Source organism: Miscanthus floridulus, chromosome 10 (assembly GCF_019320115.1).
Source record: "Miscanthus floridulus cultivar M001 chromosome 10, ASM1932011v1, whole genome shotgun sequence".
In the NCBI taxonomy this organism is placed as follows: domain Eukaryota; kingdom Viridiplantae; phylum Streptophyta; class Magnoliopsida; order Poales; family Poaceae; genus Miscanthus; species Miscanthus floridulus.
Window position 1 is genome coordinate 127882953 of NC_089589.1, and position 23136 is coordinate 127906088.

Here is a 23136-nt window from a genome sequence, read left to right on the forward strand (position 1 = left end):
CCTATCAGGACAATCGTACTTGGTGGATGCAAGCTATCTCCACAGTTCTTATTTTTTAGACAGGTAATTGAAGAAGCCTTCGGCCGCTATAGCATGGCCATGCAAAGGCCCTAGGCCCGTGGAGGCCCATTGGCGAAGACCCACAGGTGGACCGAAGGTCGAGTCCGGGAGCGCAGGGCGAAGCTGGTGGCAGAGAGATGGGAAGACGACGCGAGAAGAACATTAGAACCAGGCGGAGATGGAGCGAAGGCCGGCGGAGGAAAGGTAGTCGACCAGCCTGAAAGATAGACAGAGTCGGCAAAGGCCAGGCCTTCACCGGTCGTGTCAGAAGGCCTAAAGTAGGGCACGTGACAAGGGGTAGTTGGGCCTCTGTTAGGCTCTGTTAAGGCCCACGAATGAAGGTGGTGCTAATAAAGAGAAGACCCTAGATGCCCCTGGATGCCAGGCTTAGTACGGGCATATCCTAGGAATATGTCCGATGAATTGTAGGGTAAAGTAGTAATATAGCTCCCCCATGTACAGAGACCTATAAAAGGGGAGGCTGACCCATTTAAAATAGAGAGTTATATAAGAATATGAAACCCTAAACTTGGCATTGGCTTCACTTTATGCTCTTACCCAGGCTCTGACTCCGCCCCTGCGAAGGCCATTTGACTCTCACCCTGCTGGAATCCATCTGTTTCCCAACATTGGTGCCCACCGCTGGTAGGCCAAGAAAAACCCACAATGGTACGAAAAGAGCAGCCGCCGCCAGCACGCTGGCTGAACTTTAAAAACTTGTAATCTGCTGTACATATGTTTCTACAATTACTATGTTTACATGTAGACATTACTGTTTTTGGCAGACTATATTAATGTATATTTATTTGATGAACCATTAACACACATACTATATCACATCCCAGACATACATGATTTTATCAAACTACTACACACTTACAACCAGTCTAATAATATTATCAATAGTGGCTCAAATAAATGATAGAACTAAAAATTTTTATGATGTACGTATGGCAAAACTTCTATATTCGACACGAAAGCTATAAACATACGGATCATAGATACGGGATAAAGCTGAACTCTTGCTAAGCTCATGTGCTGACCATTCATGCTTCGCTTCATTCATCTGTATGCTTTCAACTCGCTTGACAGAGGGCTATTACCTTCACTTGCTTAAGCTCCTTAACAACTTCTGCCATGGTTGGTCTCTCCCTCTTGTCTTCCTTGAGACATCCGACTGCCAGCATGCCAATCCCGTCGAGGCACTGTGTGTTACGTTGAGATTGAGCATCCACACCTGAGGAATTTATTTTTTCATCATGCATCGTCCTTCCGCTTCCCTCGTCCTTGAAGCACCTGACGAATTCCAAGGGATATGTTTATTCCCATCATCTTCATACCTGGCCCTTTTCCTCGTGATGAGCTCTAGAAGCACCACGCCGAAGCTGTAGACATCGCACTCCAATGTGAAGTGCTGCGTCTTGATATATAATGGGTCCATGTAGCCCGTATCTCCAGCCACGGCCCTAACATAATAACTATCGACTGACAGAAGCCTGGAGGAACCGAAGTCAGAGACCTTCGGGTTGAGGCTGTCGTCAAGGAGGATGTTGGAAGGCTTGATGTCCCCATGGACGTGCTTCTGATTGTCAAGCTGAGTGCATGTAGGCGACAGCTTCTGCAGAGCCGATGGCAATGTCCAGTCGCTCCAGAAGTGAGAGAGTACATGGATTCCTGGCACTATGAAGTGCGTCATCGCGGCTTCCATTGGACACAAACTCGAAGACTAACCTGGGAATGCCAGACTCTAGGCAGCATCCGAGGAGCTGGACCATATTCTTGTGCCTGGCATCGAACTGGAATTTGATCTCGTTGATGAACGACCCATCTTCCTCCAGGCCTTGCTGTGGTACATGAGGTCGAATCAACTTCTTCCAGCGGTGCACCACGCTTTTCGCCGTAGAGCATTTAACGGCAACTTTTTCGGCTTCGGAGCCGCCCATGATCTTACCCTCGTAAACATTGCCAAAGTGCCCTCCTCCAAGGCGTTTGCTGTAGCGATCAGTTATATTCTTCAGCTCCCTTTTGGTGTAGATTTTTATGCCCTGGGTCTCCAGTATTTTACCACCATTTTTGATGAATGTTTTCCGGTTATTTCGTGTCTGAAGCAATACAATCGCAACACATCCAAGGATGACGGCGACAAATGTTGCTGCAGACAAGAAAGATACATGTTCAACCATTCAGCTTACATAATAACTACTCTACATTGACTTTAACCACGAATTTTAACATCATATCTATAGTTTCACGAAAAAAAACTTGTCACACACAAAGTGGTAGCAACTTGTTGTATTCCAGACACTGATAGCAAAATTTAAATGCTTAGTCAGCATGAAAGCTGTCAAGATGCACTACTAGAAAACTGGACTTTGCCGAGTGCCTGAGACTTTGCCGAGTGTTTTTTATCGGGGCACTCGGCAAAGCAATATTTTGCCCAGTGCCGCACTCGGCAAAATAAAACACTCGGCAAAGGTGGATTTGCCGAGTGCCAAGCACTCGGTAAAGCCTGACTCTCGGCAAAACTAGGCTTTGCCGAGTGCCGCGGCACTCGGCAAAGATTCCACTCGGCAAAAGGTGGCCGGCCCGTGACGGCGGCCACCTGCCGTCAGATTTTGCCGAGTGCCTAATGGCTGGCACTCGGCAATTTTTTTTTATTTTTAAAAACTTATTTTGCCGAGTGCCAGCCCTAGGCACTCAGCAAATTTTTTTTTTATTTTTTAAAAACATATTTTGCCGAGTGCCTCCCGGGCCGTAACTCGGCAAAATAATTTTTTTTTTTATTTTGGGCCCAAATTTTTTTCTGGGGCCTTGTGACGGTATTTCAAACTCTATTTTAAAATTTGGGACAATTTTGACTTTTTTTGTTATATTTCATTAGTTTATTTCGTTTCGTCGAATTTTTCGGGATATTTCAAATTTGAACTGCACGTACATGGAATAATAGACTTTGGTCATCCAAAAATTGATACTCATGATATTTAGGGTATGTTTAGGCTGTATCTAGGAACTCACATGTTACGTCAACGAGATACTCGAGATTTCATGTGAGTTCCTGAATACGGCCTAAACATACCCTAAATATCATGAGTATCAATTTTTGAATGACCAAAGTCCATTATTCCATGTACCTGCAGTTCAAATTTGAAATATCCCGAAAAATTCGACGAAACGAAGTAAACTAATGAAATATATCAAAAAAAGTCAAAATTGCCCCAAATTTTAAAATAGAGTTTGAAATACTGTCACAAGGCCCCAGAAAAAAATTTGGGCCCAAAATCAAAAAAAAAATTTTGCCGAGTGCTATGCGGGGCACTCGACAAAGTGGGCTTTGCCAAGTGCCGGCCCAGGGGGCACTCGGCAAAGTTGAAATAATAAAAAAAAACAGTAAAACCCCACCGGCCCAACCCCCGCGCGGCCCAACCCCCGCGCCCCAGCCACCCGCTCGCTCCCCCGCGCCCACCCCAGCCGCCGCCGCGCCCACCCCAGCCGCCGCCGCGCCCACCCCCGCCGCTGCCGCGCCCTCGCCGGCGAATCGCCGCCGCCGGCGAGCCCCGCCCTCGCTCCCGCGTGCGCTCGCGCCCTTCGTCGGCCTTGCCCGCGACCGCGCCCGTTGCCGGCCGCGCCCGACGCGCCCACCCCCGTCGCCAGCCGCGCCCTGCCCCCAGCCGCCGGCCGCGCCCTGCCCCGGCAGCTCCCCGCGCCCGCCGCCGGCCTCGCCCACGACCGCGCCCGTCGCCGGCCACGCCCCGCCCCCAGCCGCCGGCTGCACCCCGCCCCGGCAGCTCCCCGCGCCCTCCGTCGGCCTCGCCCGTCGCCAGCCACGCCCCGCTCCGGTAGCTCCCCGTGCCCGCCGCCCGCCGCGCCCACGCTCGCGCCCTCCGCCGGCCGCGCCCACCCCCGTCGTCGGCCGTGGCCCGACCCCCCACGCCTTGGCCGCCCAGAGGTGGCTGGCTGGTGCCGGCTGGCCATTTCCGGTAGCGGCGGCCTTGTCCCGGCCGTCCCTTCCCTGGCCGCGCCACCCGTAGGAGCAGGGGAGGTAGGAGGAGCAGGGGAGGAGGACGAGAAGGGAAGGGGAGAAGAGGAGGAAGATTAGAGGAGGAAGAAGGGAGAAGGGAGGAGGAAGAAGGAAGAAGGAAGAAGGAAGAAGGGAGGGAGGAGAGGAGAAGGGAGGAGGAAGAAGGAGAAGGGAGGTGGAGAGGAGAAGGGAGGAGGAAGAAGGGAGGAGAAGCCCCGGCCGCTGTCCATGCCTCGTTAGCGGCGGTGTCGTGCCCTCGGCGCCCCGCTCCCGAGTCCGCCCACCATCGACGAGCACACTAGGTTCGCCCTTCCCTTTCTATTCAAATCATGCAATGGATGTTGGCCATCGAGCCCTTGTTAGTAGTAATAGTTGTATGTGGTTTTCAGCCATCGAGCCGTTGTTTGGGGATGTTGGCCTTCGTGCCGATCTTTTTTGCAGGTTTTTGAAACCTCCCCGTGCAGGGGAGGTTCTGCCAAAATTTTCAATTGTCACTAATGTATTGCCTTTTTATGCAGGAGGAGGCCCCGGCGGAGGGACCTCGGTGACCCCGATTGTCTTCATCAGCGTTGCGGGTCTGCCTGCACCGCGTCGCGGCACCATTGCACCGACTCGCCACAGCCCCGCTAGCCTGACCTCACCAGCACCCTAGGTATAACCCCTCTATCCGTATCATGGTCTTAGGTCGCTGATCCCAGTTAGGCGTCTCCTGTCCGAAAGAGATACGATCGGAGTTATGCAGGTCTTTGCATATCTATGAGCGTTTCTGTTTCAGATTGTCTATGTTTTTTGGACAGCCCGCGGATGCGTAGATGGGTTAGTTTCCATGGTCCACTCCAGTCCGAGATGGTGTTTCGGCATCACCCCCCTATTGTTCTCCGGATACACACTCTCCCTTGCAGGACGTGTATCGGGAGAACAGCGGGGAGGTGCTGCCTAAATTCCGTCTTGGATAGGAGCGGAGCATGGAAACTAACCTCATCTATGGATCCGCGGGTGGGATTAGGACCTATCCTCACCTATTAGAGAGTAGGGACACCGCGTAGATGCAATTGATGGTGACTCATATGTGCTGATACGTCTGTTAAAGGATGGAGGACCGTGAGTGGATGTACACGCTCCGGGGAGACGAGCACGATTACGACATGCTGTTTATAGTCAAGGTCGAAGAATTCTTACAGCATGCATTTGGCGAGAGTGCTGGAGGCCATTCTCTAGTGGTTTGTCCATGCAGCGGTTGTGACAACAGAAGAAGGAAAGATAGGTTAACCATGGGGTAAACATATTGTGAAGTTTGGATTTACTCAAGTTTGGATTTACTCCAGGCTACCACCGGTGGATCCACCATGGTGAAGCCGATCGTATCAGGGAGGAGGTGGTGAGACCATGGCTCAAGGCTTTCGATGATGATGCCGGGGTAGTAGACATGCTGGATGACACGCACCAAGCTTAGTTCGCTGAAGGACGTGACAAGGAGGAGATGAGGCTGCCGCAGATGCCTTCTACCTGATGTTGGACTTGGCACAGAGACCCCTTCACGATCATACTAATGTTTCTCAACTGGATGCCATTGGTCGTGTAATGGGGTTGAAGGCCGAGTTAAACCTAAGTCGAGAAGGCTTCGACAAGATGGTGGCCATGTGGAGCGATATGCTACCAAAGACACACATTATGCCAAAGAACTTGTACGAGTCAGAGAAGCTCCTTCTTGCACTTAAGATGCCGTATGACAAGATACATGTGTGTCCGAAGGGGTGCGTCCTATTTAGGAAAGAACACGCGGATGCAAAGTACTGCCCGAAGTGTAAATCCTCTAGGTACGTGGAGGTAGACTCAGACGATGGCCAGAAGAGGCAGCTTAAGATCCCCATGAGAGTCCTATGACACCTTCCATTCCTGCCGAGGCTCCAACGGCTATTCATGACCAAGGAATCCGCGAAACAGATGACATGGCACAAAAACGGCACACGGTACAATCCTGAGAAGATGGTACATCCATCCGATGCTGATGCATGGAAGTACTTCAATTCGCGGCATCCTCTCAAAGCAGAGGAGGCTCATAATGTACGTGTCGCGCTGGCAACAGATGGGTTCAATCCATATGGCATGATGGCTGCACCATACACATGTTGACCCATGTTCGTCATCCCCCTGAATCTCCCCCCCCGGCGTCTCCTTTCAACGGCATACCATGTTCCTATCGTTGATAATCCCTGGACACCCGGGGAGTAATATGGGTGTCTTCATGGAGCCTGTGATAGATGAGTTGATCGATGCTTGGGTCAAAGGGGTGTGGACATACGACCGAGCTACGAAGACTAGCTTCAAAATGCACGTCTGGTACCACTACTCCCTACACGACTTCCTGGCATACGAGTTAATGTGCGCCTGGTGTGTTCAGGGGAAGTTCCCATGCCCAATATGCAAGGAAGCTGTGAGGTTCATATGGTTGAAGAAGGGTGGCAAGTATTCATCGTTCGACAAACATCATCAATTCCTCCCTCTTGACAATCCATTCAGAGAAGAGGTCAAGAGCTTTATGAAAGGTGTCAAAGTGACGGACCCTAGACCACGCTTGAGGACTGGGGCGGAGGTTCGTGCTTAGATAGATGCTCTCGTGCCCAACGAAGATGGTGGTTTCGTGGGATATGGTGAGCAACATATGTGGACTCATAAGTTCGGCTTGACGAGGCTCCCCTATTTCGATGACATCCTACTGCCCCATAACATTGATGTCATGCACACTGAAAAGAATATCGCCGAGGCACTTTGGGCAACGCTCATGGACACTGACAAGTCTAAGGACAACCCTAAGGCTAGAGTGGACCTGGCGACGTTGTGCGATAGGCCAAACCTAGAGATGTGGCCTCCTGCAATAGGAAAGTAGTGGAGAAGGCCTAGGGCCCCCTATGTCTTGAAAATCGATCAAAGGAGGGAAGTACTTCGATGGATCAAGAATTTAATGTACCCTGATGGGTATGCAGCGAATCTGAGCAGGGGAGTGAACTTAGAGACTCTACGAGTCAATAGGATGAAGAGTCATGACTACCACATATGGATTGAGCGGATACTTCCGTCGATGGTTCGAGGCTATGTCCCTGAGCATGTCTGGCTAGTGCTGGCAAAGTTGAGCTACTTCTTTTGCCAACTTTGTGCCAAGGAGCAATCTTCGACCGTCATTACAGAATTGGAAACTATGGCACCTAAGTTGGTCTGTGAGCTTGAGAAGATCTTTCCACCCGGCTTCTTCTTGCTGATGCAGCATCTGATTGTGCACCTCCTGACCAAGGCACGGTTGGGGGGCCCATGCAGGCCTGTTGGTGCTATCCAATCGAGCGATGTCTAAAGACTCTTCGCAAGAAATGTACAAATAAAGCTAGAATCGAGGCTTCCATTGCAGAGGCAAGCATTTAGGAGGAGGTTGCAAACTTCATGACATCCTACTACAAGTCAAACCTTCCTAGCAAGCATAATCCACCCCCTCGTTACAATGCTGGCGAAGTCAAATTGACCCTCAGCCTTTTCAAATGCCAACTAGGCAGCGCAAGTGGATCGACCCCCAAGAGATTGGATCCAGAAGAGTGGCGCAGAATCACGCTATATGTGTTCACCAACCTTGTCGAGGTTGCGCCATTCATTAAGTAAGTTCTCAACGAACTTGTTTCAATACGACGTCACTATTTTGTATCGAACCCCATTGATTCTCTTTGGCACAGGGAATTTGTTCGTCAAGAGTGGCATCAATCAAGGGATCCTACCCCGCACGAACATGATACCCTTCTTTCAGAGGGTGCAGGAGCTGGGAGGCCTGATTTCATTTCTTGGTTCAAACAAAAGGTCGTACGTTCGTCGATATTCCTTAGTAGCTCATACGTTCCAATAGTATAACGATGTATCATGCTTGAGCTTGCAGGCGCAAACCAATGCGTCCATGAGTGACGAGTTGAGACAGGTTGCAAATGGCTTCAAGTTAAGGGTGAAGTCATATACTGGTTATGACGTGAATGGATATCGCTTCCACACGTCAAGACACGAGCAGACTCGGCCCGGTCGGAAAACCACCAACAGCCAAGTTTTTACACCGGGCACTAATGGCGTCGAATACTCAGAATAATTGAGGAGATCTATGAACTTGAATATGAGGGCCGGGTACCTCTTACTCCTGTCATATTCAAGTGCCACTGGTTTGATCCTGGACGAACGAGACGGACCCCTCATCTTGGGCTAGTCGAGATTAGGCATGATTCCGTCTATAAAGGAAAAGATGTCTATATTGTGGCTCAACAGGGCGTGTAGGTGTATCATACGCCATACGCGTGCCAAGACAAAGACCATCTTAAGGGTTGGTCTATTGTGCACCAGGTATCTTCGCACGGTAAACTACCTATTCCAAACGATGAAGATTACACCTTCGACACAAACACATATGATGGAGAGTTCTATCAAGCAGATGGGCTACAATGGAGCTTTCAGATAGTCTTACCCGGTGTGACGACCGCCATGGAAGTAGACAATGAAATGGTTGATGACGAGGACCCTGGAGATGTAGTGCTAAATCCGAAGGACATTCAAATGCTTGAGCGATTCCATTTAGGCAAAGACAATGAAGAAGACACAGAACCTTCGGATAGTGTTGCCCATTTGGACAATTTTGACAGTGATGATGAGACCTCCCCGCATTCAAGCGGGCACTTGTACGAGATTCCATTTATCTATTCTAATGCTCAATTTTGCCTGATTTCTAATCATCTTGCCGTCTTTCTTGCAGGAGGTGGCACACCCAGACATGCTGGTGTCAGAGTTTGGGGCATGGGCTGTGTCCCACATGGGCCCGGTGAAATCCGGTGTCGTCTTCAACCCGGATGCCACTGCCTAGGCTTACTCTGACCCGAGCATCCATGCTAAGGTCAGAGAGTACGCGGAGGCGGTTAGGGCGCTCCGTGGCTCAGATCACAATCTGAGCACTGAGCCCCTTGAGACATAGGTGATCGTGAGGCTGGGGCAAGGTAGGAAGCACGGACGGTTGTGGATTGCAGACGGCGCCGACTCCTCGAGCTCTGCACCCTCTCTCTCCGACGTGAGGGCATGGAGCACGGCCAGAAGCCTTCCCATACGTGCACGGCCTACTCCAACACTGTCGCGGGTCGACGAACTTCAGGTAATTCTGGTTTAACTCGTCGTACATTGAACGTTACACACATTGATCAGATTTGCAATACTGAAACATGTGATTGAAACACTGCAGGCCGAGCTAGCAGAGACAAGGGAGACGCAAGCGCACCTGACCACAGAGCTGGAGGCCACGAAGAAGCAGATGGCGGACATGTATCAGATCATGCAAACCATCGGGCAAGCATCGAGTGTCCAAGTGCAGTTGCTAGCTCCAGCTCCGGTTCGACACTTCACTCCTGTGAGTATGAAAGTTTAATGCGTTCGTGCCGTTGGGATTGTCGGCCTTCGTGTCGTTGTGATTTTCGGCCTCCGTGCTGTTGGGATTGTCGGCCTTCGTGCCATTGTGATTGTCGGCCTTCGTGCCGTTGTTTCTTGCAGGTTGGAAACCTCCCCGTGCAGGGGAGGTGCTGCCGAAATTATCAATTTTGAGTCTAACACATGCAATCTCTTCTCTTTTGTGCAGCCTCCATCGGCGGGTTCAAACAATCCAGCTACCGTGTCACCGGCGGCTGATCGCGTCAACCCTTCGCCGCAGTTTGGTCCTTCACCGCAGTCCGGGGGACCACACCTACAGTCTCCGTCGCCACAGTTATGATGTTGAACTTGTAATAATAAACTTGTGATGTTGAACTTTGGTGCATTTGTGATGGATTTTCGATGGATTTATTAAATATGCCTGTGCTTGTCATATATTGTCTGTTACCATGGAATGTAAATATTTTTTTGCAATTCTCGGGGTCTTTGCCGAGTGCCATGGGCAAGGCACTCAGCAAAGATTTTTCAAAAAAAATATAAAATTTCTTTGCCGAGTGCCTTGCCGCGGCACACGGCAAAGTATTTTTTTAAAAAAAATTCAGAAATTCTTTGTCGAGTGCCTAAACAGGGGCACTCGGCAAAGAAATTATTTAAAAAAAATAAAAAACCTTTGCCGAGTGCCTGGGCAGGGGCACTCGGCAAAGTAATTTTAAAAAAAAATAAAAAAAACTTTGCCGAGTGCCTGGGCAGGGGCACTCGGCAAAGTACTTTTTAAAAAAAAATAAAAAAAACTTTGCCGAGTGCCTGGGCTGGGGCACTCGGCAAAGTAATTTAAAAAATAAAATAAAATTGCCGAGCGCTGGGTCGGGCACTCGGCAATTTTTTTTTATTTTGCCGAGTGCCCGGATAAAAAGCACTCGGCAAAGACCCTTTGCCGAGAAAAATTTTGCCGAGTGCTACACTCAGCAAAGCCTTTGCCGAGTGCAAAGGGCTCTTTGCCGAGTGTAAAAACACTCGGCAAAGCCGCGGTCTCCGGTAGTGATGATTTGGCAACAAAATATAATATAACTAGTGAACTACCCCGCGCGTGGCTGCGGGAATTGCGTATTAGTGGATTGCGTGGTATGATAACATGGACAATAAAATGCTTATGTGTCTTGCTGACATAGACATTACAGTTGCATGCGCTAGTAGATTTTAATTGTATGTGACAGTGTATTGTCTAGTTGGACAACTTGCATGTTGAGATGAATAGCTAGTGGGGTTTTGCTTAGTGGATGTTAATTATATGTGATAGTGCCTTGCCTAGTTGGATAGTTTGCATGTTGAGAGAAATAGATAGTAGGGTTTTGCTTTATAAGAGTATAAGATGCTCCCTCCCTTTCAAAATAGTAGGTGTATTTTTGTTTCATTGGGTCAAGACTTTGTCTAATAATTACTCTATTAATACTATCCATCAACCTTTGCAATTGAACGGCCTAGAATCTTAGGTTCTAAAACAATAGCCATACTAGATACTGTATAGTCTCTGTTCAGCTGTGATACCCTCAGCCTCTCGGTCAGCCTGAGTGCTTTGTGGTAACGCTATCCAGAATTCTGGGTAAATTCAATTTAGATGGATCATCCACTAACCCTATATTACACTAATCTATTAGTTATTGATCTATATGCATTTTCATCCATATCTAATTTTTTTGCTTTGCAGAACACATTTATGTATCTACATTATACATTTAGTTAAAACCTTTGCTTGAACTATGATGACTTTATTGTAGGTATGTTCTCACAAAATGAATCTAAATTTTGTTTTTCAAATCTTAAAAACCACAACAGAGCCAAAGGCTATTATTATCAATGGTATGGTGATTATACTCTACCGATTTGATGGTCAAATGTCTGAAATTTTTGTGAGACCTTTAGGATTTATCTCTCTTGTTTCTAGCTGGTTTGGTGAGTAATAACAAGGAGGCTCTTTTCATGAATTTTTCTTTTTGTATTTCAACTTTTGATCTTCTTGCTTCTATTTGTTTTATCCAATGTAAACTAGCATAAGCTTCTTGTTTGTTTTAACCAATTCTTTTAATCTTATAAAAAGAATATTTTAAGGCGTATATGAGCCTCCTTGTTCTTACAATGGCATAAATGGTTGATTTAGCAATCAACAGGAAACATTCAAGATGTTGAATTGTTTATATCTATGGGTTTTAGTATTGTTTATTAAATATATATAATGCTCAAAATTGAATTACTAATATTCGTATCATATAATGTTTCAATGAAAAATGTTTAAACTTTTAAGATAACGACTTACAATATTAGTTATCATGTCTCAGTGTCACTCTATATGTTAAGGGATACTTTTCAACTTTGAATAAATTTTTAAAATAAATATTTATCTTAATTTGTATGGGTTTCCTTGCATAGTGGAACATAAATGATATAAGTTTACATTTAAGATATATATATATATATATATATATATATATATATTATATTGTACCTAATGGATATTGAATTGTTTTTCATAATAGCTTATATTAGCATTTTGATGTAGATTTGAGAGTTTTTGTTTACCTTTTATAATGGCTAAGGTGGATATTTTAGATTCAAATGAATAGGTATTACTTTGTATCAACTATCATAATGATATGTATAGATAATTTGAATGCAAGCTGAGTGGCCAGTTTGCATTATCTTTCATATTGGTCCCAGTGAATAATTAATGCAAAATTATAGAATTATTTAAATTTATCTCCTGTAGTTGCATGGTTTCATAATTTAATTACAAATTTAGGGTTATTTGGAACTATATTTCATTATGGTAGAGATGGATAATTTAGATACAAATTTATGTGGTTATTTTGAAATATCTTTTGTAATGGCAGAGTGGGTAATTTAGTTGCAAAATTAGGGAGTTATTTTATGTATTTTTCGAGTGCCAGTGGTGGGTAATTTTTATTTAATAATATTGGACACATCCAATGGTTATCATTGGCACTGCTGATTAGAACCTACCAAATTAAAGGCCAGATTTTCGAAAAATTATGAAAATTTTCTAGAATTTACCCTTTTTCTAGTGCCTCCAGTGAAAATTAAAGTGGTGGCTCCGTTGAGGCCTCCAATTAGTAATGTTAAATTTATGTAGTTATTTCCAAAAAAAATTATTGGCAGAGGTGGGTAATTTAGATGTAAAATTAGAGGGTAGTTTATGTATTTTTCATAATGGTGGAGGTGGGTAGCTATTTTTTTAAAATAGAATAGACCCAACTCTTATTATTGGGGCTGGTGATTTGAATCTACCAAATTAAAGGCCAGATGTTTTGGCTTATTTTAAGAATTTTCTAGGATTTATCTTTTTCTAGTGTATCTGGTGAGAATTAATGTGGAGGCTCTATTGACGCTTCCAACTAGTAATATTAAATTTATGTGGTTCTTTTGAAATATTTTTTAATGGCATAGGTGGATAATTTAGTTGTAAAATCAAGGGGTTAGTCTATATAATTTTCATAATGGTACAGGTGGGTAGTTTTTTGAAAAATAGAATAGATCAAATGGTTATTATGGACATTAACATCAGGCCAGCTATGTCTGTTGTTATCAACTAGTCCGTCAACCTGTGCTCTCGCATGGCCTAGAATTTTAAAAATTAATTTGTCCATAAACTAGTCCATCAACTTGTCAAGCATTAATTACCGTTCGATATTCCTAATTAACAAAAATGACTTGTATTAACATGTTTTTTTATTTTGTTCATTTTCTAACACAATAGAGACGCAAAAAGGTACTATGTAGTCTCTATCCAGATGTGATAAATATATCAGTTACCGACCTCTATTTTGTTCATCCGTTCTTGTAACACCCAAATTTTTTCATTCTTTCAAATAAGTAAATTTGAATTAATTATGTTATTAAGTGTGCATTCAATTATAGGAAATTAATAATTTTTGGGGAATTAAAAATCAATTATAAGATTTGAAACTTTTGAATGCATACATGCTGCTGCACTATTTACTCATGTGCTGATTGTTTTTGAATTAGAGTTCAAATGAAATCAAAAATTATTTGAAAATGCTTTTGGGAAAATTTGTTTGGAAAATAAAAAGTGAAAATGATCATCTCCCCCTTCCTTGTTTTCAGCCCACATGGCCTTTTTCCCGCGCGGCCCGTTCACCCTCCTCTCCCCTTCCCCGCTCAGCCCAGCCGCCGCTCTCGGCCCAGCAGCCGTGCCCAGCCCGGCACCGCAGCCCAGCCGCGCGCCTCGGCGTCGCCCGCCCAGCAGCCGCGCCTGCGCCCGCACCAGGCAACCGCCCGCGCCCAGCCGCTGACGCCTGGCCCCACCTGTCGGCACCGCCCCCAACCTCCCGCTCGCCCCGCGCCGCAACCGTCGCCCACCAACGGCGTCATGGGAGCGCCCCTCCTCGCGCCTCGGCCGCTTCAAATAGCAGCCCGACCCCTCCGCGCGCAACCGGCTGCCCCCCCGCTCTCATTTTCGCGCTTGCCAAGCACCGAGGAAGGCCGCAACCGCCGCTGCCGTGGTCGCCGGGATCCGCCATCGTCGAGCTCAGGACCTCCGCGCGGACAGCCTCCTCCGAGCCGCCTCCGTCTCCATTTCTGTCGCACCCAATTTTAAGGATAAAATTGAATGCACAAAACTCATGTGTGCCCAGGAATCAATCACACACACAAGCTGACAAATTACATATAGTATCATCACGGTATCATCATACATCAGAGTTATAGTAAAACTTAGTCTTATACATCACAGCGGAATAGTAAAAAGATAATAAACTCTCGTGGCCATCATCACAGGGAAGGTCAACTGGTTGACCACAAGCCTAATAATCCTCCGGGAAATCCTCATATCCGTTGTCATCTGTTACCCATCTGGGATTTTTATCCAAGTAAAGAAAATAAACAAGTGTAAGTACATTCCGTACTTAGCAAGCTAACATGGGATTATGAAGCTCAAGTAAGATAGACTCTGGTTTGCTGCAGTTAGCATTTTTAATAGGTCAAACTTTTATTCTCAAGTATTATCAAGTTATGCTTAAGCTCCCATTTAATTCCCATAAGAACATATATCAAGGTCAGGTTTACCATATTTCATCATAGAACAACTTAAACGATCATCATCAAGTAACCAGTTATTCTATGAGTTTTCCGGGCCGCTCGTAACCGTGAGCACGGCTGTTATAACAGTTTGTTACCCTCTGCAGAGGTGGTGCACATTAACCGCGAGTCGTGATCCCCATATGCCCGGGTTAATTACTCCCATGTCACTACCAAGGTGAGCGGGCAGGGTACACTATGAAACCATTTCATCGGTTTCCCTAACAAGTTAGGGCCGCTAGGTTTCCTTGGCAGGCAGATGTAGGGACCCCCCTTTCCTATGGCACAAATCCATCGCGGCTATACTCATAGGAACAGAGGCAGCCCTATACCCAAAGTGGCAAGCCCCATTTGCGCCAAAAAGGTAACCTCTAACCAGCTAGGAAAGGTCCTATTACTGAGCTAAAGTCAGAGCCATATGACTCTCCCGGTTGCACTGTCAGTCCCAGCTTTTGCCGACAGATAAGTCCTTATGGAGGGCCGGGAGCAACATGAACAAAGGTCATTTGCACTTTCGCCCTATGGAACAGTTGTTATAATTCATGTTACTCACTTTGTTCCATAGTATCATTCATCAACATGTATGTCAAGTTCAGTTAGAGCACTAGCAATCTACCCATATGCATTTAACCCATAGGAGACAAGGAACATGATGACAATCACTAGGATGTCCTTACGGGTATCAAAATTAGACACATGCAAATGAGTAATTGCTTAAAGTGAAATAGGACATCAAGGAAGGCCCATGTTATACTTGCCTTGGTTCACAAACTCGTGCTGGTCCTGCTGGTCGTCGAAGAGTTCTTGGTCTCCAACGTTTTCCTCACCGTCTAAACACGACCAACACGGCAACACACAACATTCCAAAAGCATTCATGCAAAGCAAACATTCCTATCATTAGAACAGTACACCAACAGTATTGAAATCTAGATAAAATGTTTGTAAAACTAATGTACGCTTCGCTACGATCATGTCAACGCGAAGTTCACGAAAAACGGAGCTAAAATGCGATAGTTATGATTAAAACGGGTTTTCCTATAGCCCTATATTTAATTAAATCTAATCATGAAATTAAAAAGTTCCAATCTTGACTAACAGTAGCTCCAACATGTAGCTTATGAAATTACGAAGCTAACGTGATTTGAATAGATCAATTCGGAGTTAAAACGACAATTCTATAAGCGAAACAGTTCGAATGGCATTTCTGTAAATACTGAAAGCGTACTTTTGACTTAAACAGTGAAGTTTACGCTTTCCAAACGGGATTGCGCATTCGGGGAATTACGCCTTGGACTGCGGGTTCTATTTTCTGAAAACCGAGGGGCTCTATAGCATAATCACCCGCGAAGGGGTATCTTCTAACGTGAGCCGTCGGATTTGAAATGAACGGCCAGAAATCTATCCGGGGAGAGAGAAAAAGAGATGGCCGGCCGGAACAGTGTTTCCGGCGGCAACCACCATGGCCGAGGGCCGAGAACACGCCGGCGAGCGCGGTTAGGGGGGCTAGGGTTCGCCAAACGGGAAACCGAGGGCACCCGAGAGCTCGGGGGGAGAAGGGGGTCGCGGCTATGCCGTTTTGGCGGCCGAGAACGGCGGCAATCGCGGTGGCCGCCATGGCCGGTGACCATGGCCCGCGGAGCTTGCGGCCAAGGCGCGGGAAGCCAACAAAATGAGAAAAGAAGAGCATGGGAGGAGAGGGGAGAGTACAGCGAGTCTCACCGCGGTGAAAACCGGAGCGGAGGCGGCTCGGTGACGGAGTTTCGCGCGGAGGCGGACGGCGGAGCTCGGAGATCCCGGCAGCGGCGGTTGCGGGTTCCTCGGTGCTTGGCGAGCGAGCAAACGAGAGCGGGGAGGGCAGCCGGGTGCGCGCGGGGGTCCGGCTCCCTTTAAAACGAGGCCGAGGAGCGGGCGACGCTCCCACGTCGCGAGGACCGGGCGTGGAGCAGTTGCGGCCTCGCGACATGGCCGGGCGGTTCCGAGGGCGCGGGGCAGAGGTGGGGGACGCGCTGACGGGCGGGGTCGGGCTGTCAGCGGCTGGGCGCGGGAAACAGGCGCGCGGTGCTAGGCCAGCGGTTGCTTGGCCGAGCTGGGCCAGAGCACGGGCGGTTGCCTGCGCGCGGGCGTAGGCGCGGCTGGGCTACGGCTGCTGGGCTGGCGACACCGAGGCGCGCGGCTGCTGGGCCAAGAGCGGCGGCTGGGCTGGGCTGAGCGGCTGGCGGGCCGAGCGGGGAAGAGGGAGAGGAGAGTGAGCGGGCCGCGAAAGAACGGGCCTGCAGGCCGAAACCGAGGAAGGGAGGAGATATTCATTTTCCTTTTTATTTTCCAACAAATTTTCCCAAAAGCATTTTCAAATTATTTTTGAACTCATTTGAACACTAATTTAAGAACAATCATCACATGAATAAATAATGCAGCAGCATGTATGCATTCAAAACTTTCAAATCTTATAATTGATTTTAATTCGCCAAAAATTATTAATTTCCTATAATTGAATGCACACTTAATAACATAATAAATCAAATTTACTTATTTAAAAGAATGAAAAAGTTTGGGTGTTACAATTCTACCCCCCTTAAGATGAATCTCGTCCTCGAGATTCGGGTGATTGCTTACTCAAACAGTTGGGGATAAGTCTTTCTCAGATCCTCTTCTCTTTCCCAAGTAGCCTCATCCTCTGTATAACGATTCCACTGTACCTTGCACGTCTTTACTGTTCGACTTCTCGTAACTCTTTCGGCAGTTTCCAAGAACTTTATCGGATACTCTTCATAAGTAAGATCTTCCTTGACAACAAGTTCTTCCAAAGGAATTTGTTCTTCTGGTACCCTCAGACACTTTTTCAACTGGGAAACATGGAACACGTCGTGCACACCGGACAAGCTCTCAGGCAATTCCAACTGATAAGCTACTTCTCCATGTCTCTCTAGGATCTTAAAAGGTCCTATATACCTTGGGGCTAACTTTCCCTTCATATTGAATCTTCTCACACTTCTCATTGGTGACACTTTCAGGTACACATAATCACCAATCTCAAAAGTCAGCTCTCTTCTGCGGGTATCAGCGTAACTCTTCTGTCGAGACTGAGCCACTCTCAAATTGTCTCTAATCATTCTTACTTGTTCTTCCACGTCTCTAAGGACATCGGGACCAAACACTTGGGTTTCTCCAGTCTGATTCCAGAACAAAGGCGTTCTACACTTACGTCCATACAACGCCTCGAAAGGTGCCATCTTGAGGCTCTTTTGATAACTGTTGTTGTATGAGAACTCTGCGTAAGGCAGACTCTTATCCCAACTATCACCATACTGGAGTGCACAGGCTCTCAACATATCTTCCAAAATCTGGTTGATCCTTTCAGTCTGTCCATCGGTTTGCGGGTGGTAAGCAGAACTGAAATTCAACTTTGTTCCCAAAGATCTATGTACTTTATGCCAGAATTGCGATGTAAATTGGGTGCCTCTATCTGACACAATTTTCTTGGGAACACCATGTAAGCACACTATTCGTTCCATGTATAACTCTGCTAATCTTGCACCATTATAAGTAGTCTTGACTGGTAAAAAGTGAGCGACCTTGGTGAGTCGATCCACTATTACCCATATAGAATCATAACCTCTTTGAGTGCGGGGCAATCCTACAATAAAATCCATACCAACTTCTTCCCATTTCCATTCAGGGATCTTCATTGGTTGTAGTAACCCTGCAGGTCTTTGATGCTCAGCTTTCACTCTTTGACAAGTGTCACACAAAGCCACATATTCTACCACATCTCTCTTCAAACCATACCACCAATACTTTTCTTTGAGATCCAAGTACATCTTGGTACTTCCGGGATGTATAGAATAAGCAGACTCATGGGCCTCTTGCAGAATTGCATCACGGATAGCTTTCACTTCCGGTACACATATCCGTTTTCCGAACCAAAGAGTTCCATTCTCATCCATTCTGAATCCGGGTGCCTTTCCAAGCTCTACATTCTCTGCTATCTCTTTAAGTTTTTCATCCTCCAATTGTCCTTTGCGTATCTCCTGCTCCAATGTAGGCTCTATCACCAATTCCATTGCATTAGTGACCAGGCTCAAGTTGAGATACTCCATTTCAGCACACAACTCTGCTGACATAGATGTTGTCTGAATTCCATTGGCATACCCCTTTCTGCTAAGTGCATCAGCTACGACGTTTGCCTTTCTTGGGTGCTAATGCACTTCCAAATCATAGTCTTTGATCAATTCCAACCAACGACGTTGTCTTAAATTCAGATCTGATTGGGTAAAGATATACTTCAAACTCTTATGATCAGTATAGATATCACTCTTATGTCCAATCAGATAATGTCTCCAGATCTTCAAAGCATGAACCACAGCTGCCAATTCCAAGTCATGAGTAGGATAATTCAACTCATGCTTCCTTAGTTGTCTGGATGCATATGCAACCACTCTTCCTTCTTGCATAAGCACACATCCAAGACCCAAATGGGATGCATCACAATATATAGAGAAGTTCTTATTTAAATCGGGCAAAATTAATACTGGAGCTGTAGTCAATCTCTTCTTTAGCTCTTCAATGTTTGCCTGGCATTTATCCGACCATACATACTTAGCATTCTTTTCCAACAAAGCTGTCATAGGCTTGGCTAGCTTGGAAAAGCCTTCAATGAACCTTCGGTAATAACCAGCCAATCCCAAAAAGCTACGAATCTCACTTACAGTAGTTGGTGGTTTCCAATTCAGTACATCTTGCACTTTGCCTGGATCCACTGCTATCCCACCATTGGAGACAACATGACCCAGAAAAGAGACTTCCTTTAACCAAAACTCACACTTGCTCCGCTTAGCGTACAACTTATGCTCTCTAAGCTTTTGCAAGACCATCCTTATGTGTTCCGCATGTTCTTCTTCAGTCTTGGAGAATATTAGTATGTCATCTATGAATACTACCACAAATTTATCCAGAAACTCCATGAACACCTTATTCATCAAATACATGAAGTATGCAGGTGCATTGGTCAATCCAAAAGACATAACGGTGTACTCATATAATCCATACCGTATAGTGAATGTTGTCTTGGGTATATCCGAGTTCCGAATCTTAAGCTAATGATAACCAGATCGGAGATTAATCTTGGAGAACACATGAGCTCCTCTCAACTGATCAAACAAATCATCTATCCTAGGCAAAGGGTATTTATTCTTGATGGTAACCTCATTAAGTGAGCGGTAATCCACACACATCCGTTGACTACCATCCTTCTTATCCACAAAGATCACAGGTGCCCCCCACGGGGAAGAACTGGGGCGTATGAAACCTTTTTCTTGCAACTCTTTTAGTTGTTTCTTAAGCTCTCCTAATTCATTAACTCCCATTCTATATGGGCGTTTAGCTATTGGTGCAGTTCCAGGTAATAATTCAATAATGAATTCAATGTCTCGGTCAGGTGGCATACCTGGCAAGTCATCGGGGAAGACATCCGGGAATTCCTCCATGACACGATCTTGTTCGTTGACTTCACCATCTAGCTGATTCACTGTGGCTGTAGGCTGAGCTTGCACTACTACTTCAACACAGATTCTATCCCCATTGAGTGATGTCACAACCACAGATTTCTCCTGACACTGAATCACTGCCCGGTGTTGTTTCATCCAATCCATTCCCAGGATAAGGTCAATTCCCGCTGTTCTCAACACAATAGGCTTCACCTTGAAGTCTACCCCCCTTAAGGAAATGCTAGTTGAGGGGCTCCAATAAGAAGCGGGCATACTACCTCCCGGGGAATTCACTAGTATTGGGTTTTTCATGGCACACAAAGGTATGCTATGCATTCTAACAAAAGCTTGGGAGATAAAAGAATGCGAAGCACCAGAATCAAAAAGTACGGTAGCAGAAATAGAGTTGACACTGAACGTACCCAACATGACCTCAGGCGTCTCCTGAGCTGCATCAGATGACACATAGTTCACCTTCACTGTGAGAGGTGGTCGGGCATTGAACTTCTGATTGTTGGCCTGGTTCTGAGGTGCTTGTTGGTTCTGCTTCTTAGGACACTGATGAGCATAGTGCCCTACTTCTCCACATCGGTAACAGGCATTGGGATTGTTGGGTGCACCACTCTTCACATGAGCATTGTTAGGCACTCCCTAGCGTGTTGCCGGATTGCTAGTCTATTGCGGGGGACGCTGATTTCCAAACTGTTGCTGATACTGAGGGCGTTGCTGGAACTGGTTCCGCTGAGGATACTGACCACGGTTTCCCTGATGAGTTGGTCCTTGATTCCTCTGCTGGAAACCTTGCTGGGGATAAGCACGTGGGCGAGTGTTGCTTCCAGAAGCTTGCCCTTGGAGCCTTCTCTTCTTAGCTTCCATCTCCTTGCACTTATCATCAATCACGATTGCGCGATTCACCAAAGACTGGAAGTTAGGATAAGTATTAGACATTAGCTGGAGCTGCAGTCCATCATAGAGTCCCTTGAGGAAATGGCGTTGCTTATCCTTGTCATCTGCCACATCATTAGGAGCGTAGCGAGATAGTTGTGCGAACTTGTCCCGATATTCCGCCACAGTCATGGATCCTTGCTTGAGAGATCTAAATTCTTCCTGCTTCAGTTCCACTAGTCCATCAGGAATATGGTATGACCGGAAACTGTCCTTAAATTCCTACCAAGTGATATCAGGAGCATTATTGGGACGTCCAAACTAGAATGATTCCCACCAATCCTGAGCAGCTCCTTGGAGTTGCCCGGAAGCATACAACACCTTCTCCAGGTCATTGCATTGTGCTATGTTCAGTTGTTTCTCCACAGCACGCAACCAATCATCGGCCTCCATAGGGTCTGTGGCATGTGTGAACACCGGTGGACGACCTTTCATAAACTCTCCACGCTTATCTCTAACCTGGACAGGCGGTGGACCTCTTGCAGGTTCATTGTCCAAGCGCTGCATCATAGCTTGCATCAGCTGCGCTTGCATTCCCAATATCTGCTCCATGGTCACAGATGGCGGTGGTGGATTCATAAGAGCATCACGCCCACGACCACGGCCTCTGCCTCTTCCTCCTCTTGCGGCCATCTGTTTTCCAACAAATGTGCAAAATTTAGAGATTTTTCCAATTATAGAGAGCTTACAAAAGATAAGAAACAATGCTGAGAATTTTCTGGACAAGGTTCAAATTCAGCAGTTCAGTAAAACTGTTATAACTCGAGTTTCAGAGATCCAACCGAGGTGCACCAAGATTCGTTAGAAAGCTTAGGACATCAGCTACAACTTTCATTTAGACCACTTTTACAGATTCGGACTCGCACATAGTCAAAAATAGAGCTAAACCGAAACTGTTCTGAGTTCTAGACAGCGCAGGAACATCAACTTGTGTCAGCTAGATCTCCCAAACCTGAACCGCTATTGACGTGATTCCAAAGACACTTGAAAGATACAGAGGTCTAGTTATCTCCACAAAAATTTCAGAATTTTTACCATCCCAGATTTCGAGTTACCAGATAAAGAACACAGGCTGCTCCAGAAATCAGCACAGCAGAGATAAGATAAAATGAAACATCTGCATTAAGATTTCTTTCTAAATTTAAAGTTCCAATCTACGGAAGTTGTGGACATGCCCACAAAATTCCAGCAACCAAGCAAAATACCAAATCAACCAAGTTCACAAATCAAACATCTAATCAACCAAGTTCACAAGACCAACAAGACTAAATAAGGACACGAACTAACAACGTGATAATCTAGATCAAGGCACCTAACACCTATGGAGCGGTGTCAATCATGGTGAAGGAACGGCGCTTCTTCTTGTAGATGGAAGGCTGTCCCAATTGTGCTCGAAGTTCATCCACTTGTTTCTGAAGACGTCTCTACGCCCTCTGAGATGCACGCAGTTCTCCTTTGACCTCATCATCCACTCCCTGCATAGCGTGGACATGCTGCACCGTTGCCTCCAGAGTTGGGTCATTCTCTGGTGGAGCTAAAACTTGCCAAACACCCTCATGATCATTTCGAGGAAGGAACCTGAAGCGATCCTCCCTCATGGCCTCGAAACGACGACCATGGTAGTGGATGTAGGCATTCTGTGCTGCATCCTCCATGCCATCCAAAGCATGGGCTCTCCTGGCAGGGGCACTGTGGACAGTCTCCACCTCATGTCCATTGATGATATCATTCCATGCGGTGACCACCAGCTCTACCTTCTAGAAGGTAGCCTCTAGTGGGTGCTTGTACTCAGCGCAGTGGTAGCTGATGGAGGCGTGCAAGTCGGGGAAGTAGTCGTCCAGCACGTGGGTGAGGAGAGTGTGGTAGTAGGCTGTCCCTGGTGCTGGCTTGAAGTAGTACTTGCACTTCCAGCCAATCTCATCGTCCTCCACGGGGGCAGCTGGGGAGGGTGCAGGTGTAGGGGAAGTAGCCGTCGACTCCTCAGGTGTAGCTACCACTGGGTAGACGGGCACGGCGACTGGTGTAGGAGTAGGTGAAGGCATTGGTGTAGCCATCTCCTCGTCGTCGGAGATGATCACAATCTCCCTCTCCGC

At 46.5% G+C, this 23136-nt stretch overlaps 1 pseudogene; it reads right to left on the bottom strand.

Annotated features, from left to right (window-relative positions):
• Positions 1 to 1136: 1136 nt before the first annotated feature.
• The window catches only part of LOC136489576 (wall-associated receptor kinase 2-like), a 33533-nt pseudogene continuing 11533 nt past the window's right edge, over positions 1137 to 23136 (bottom strand).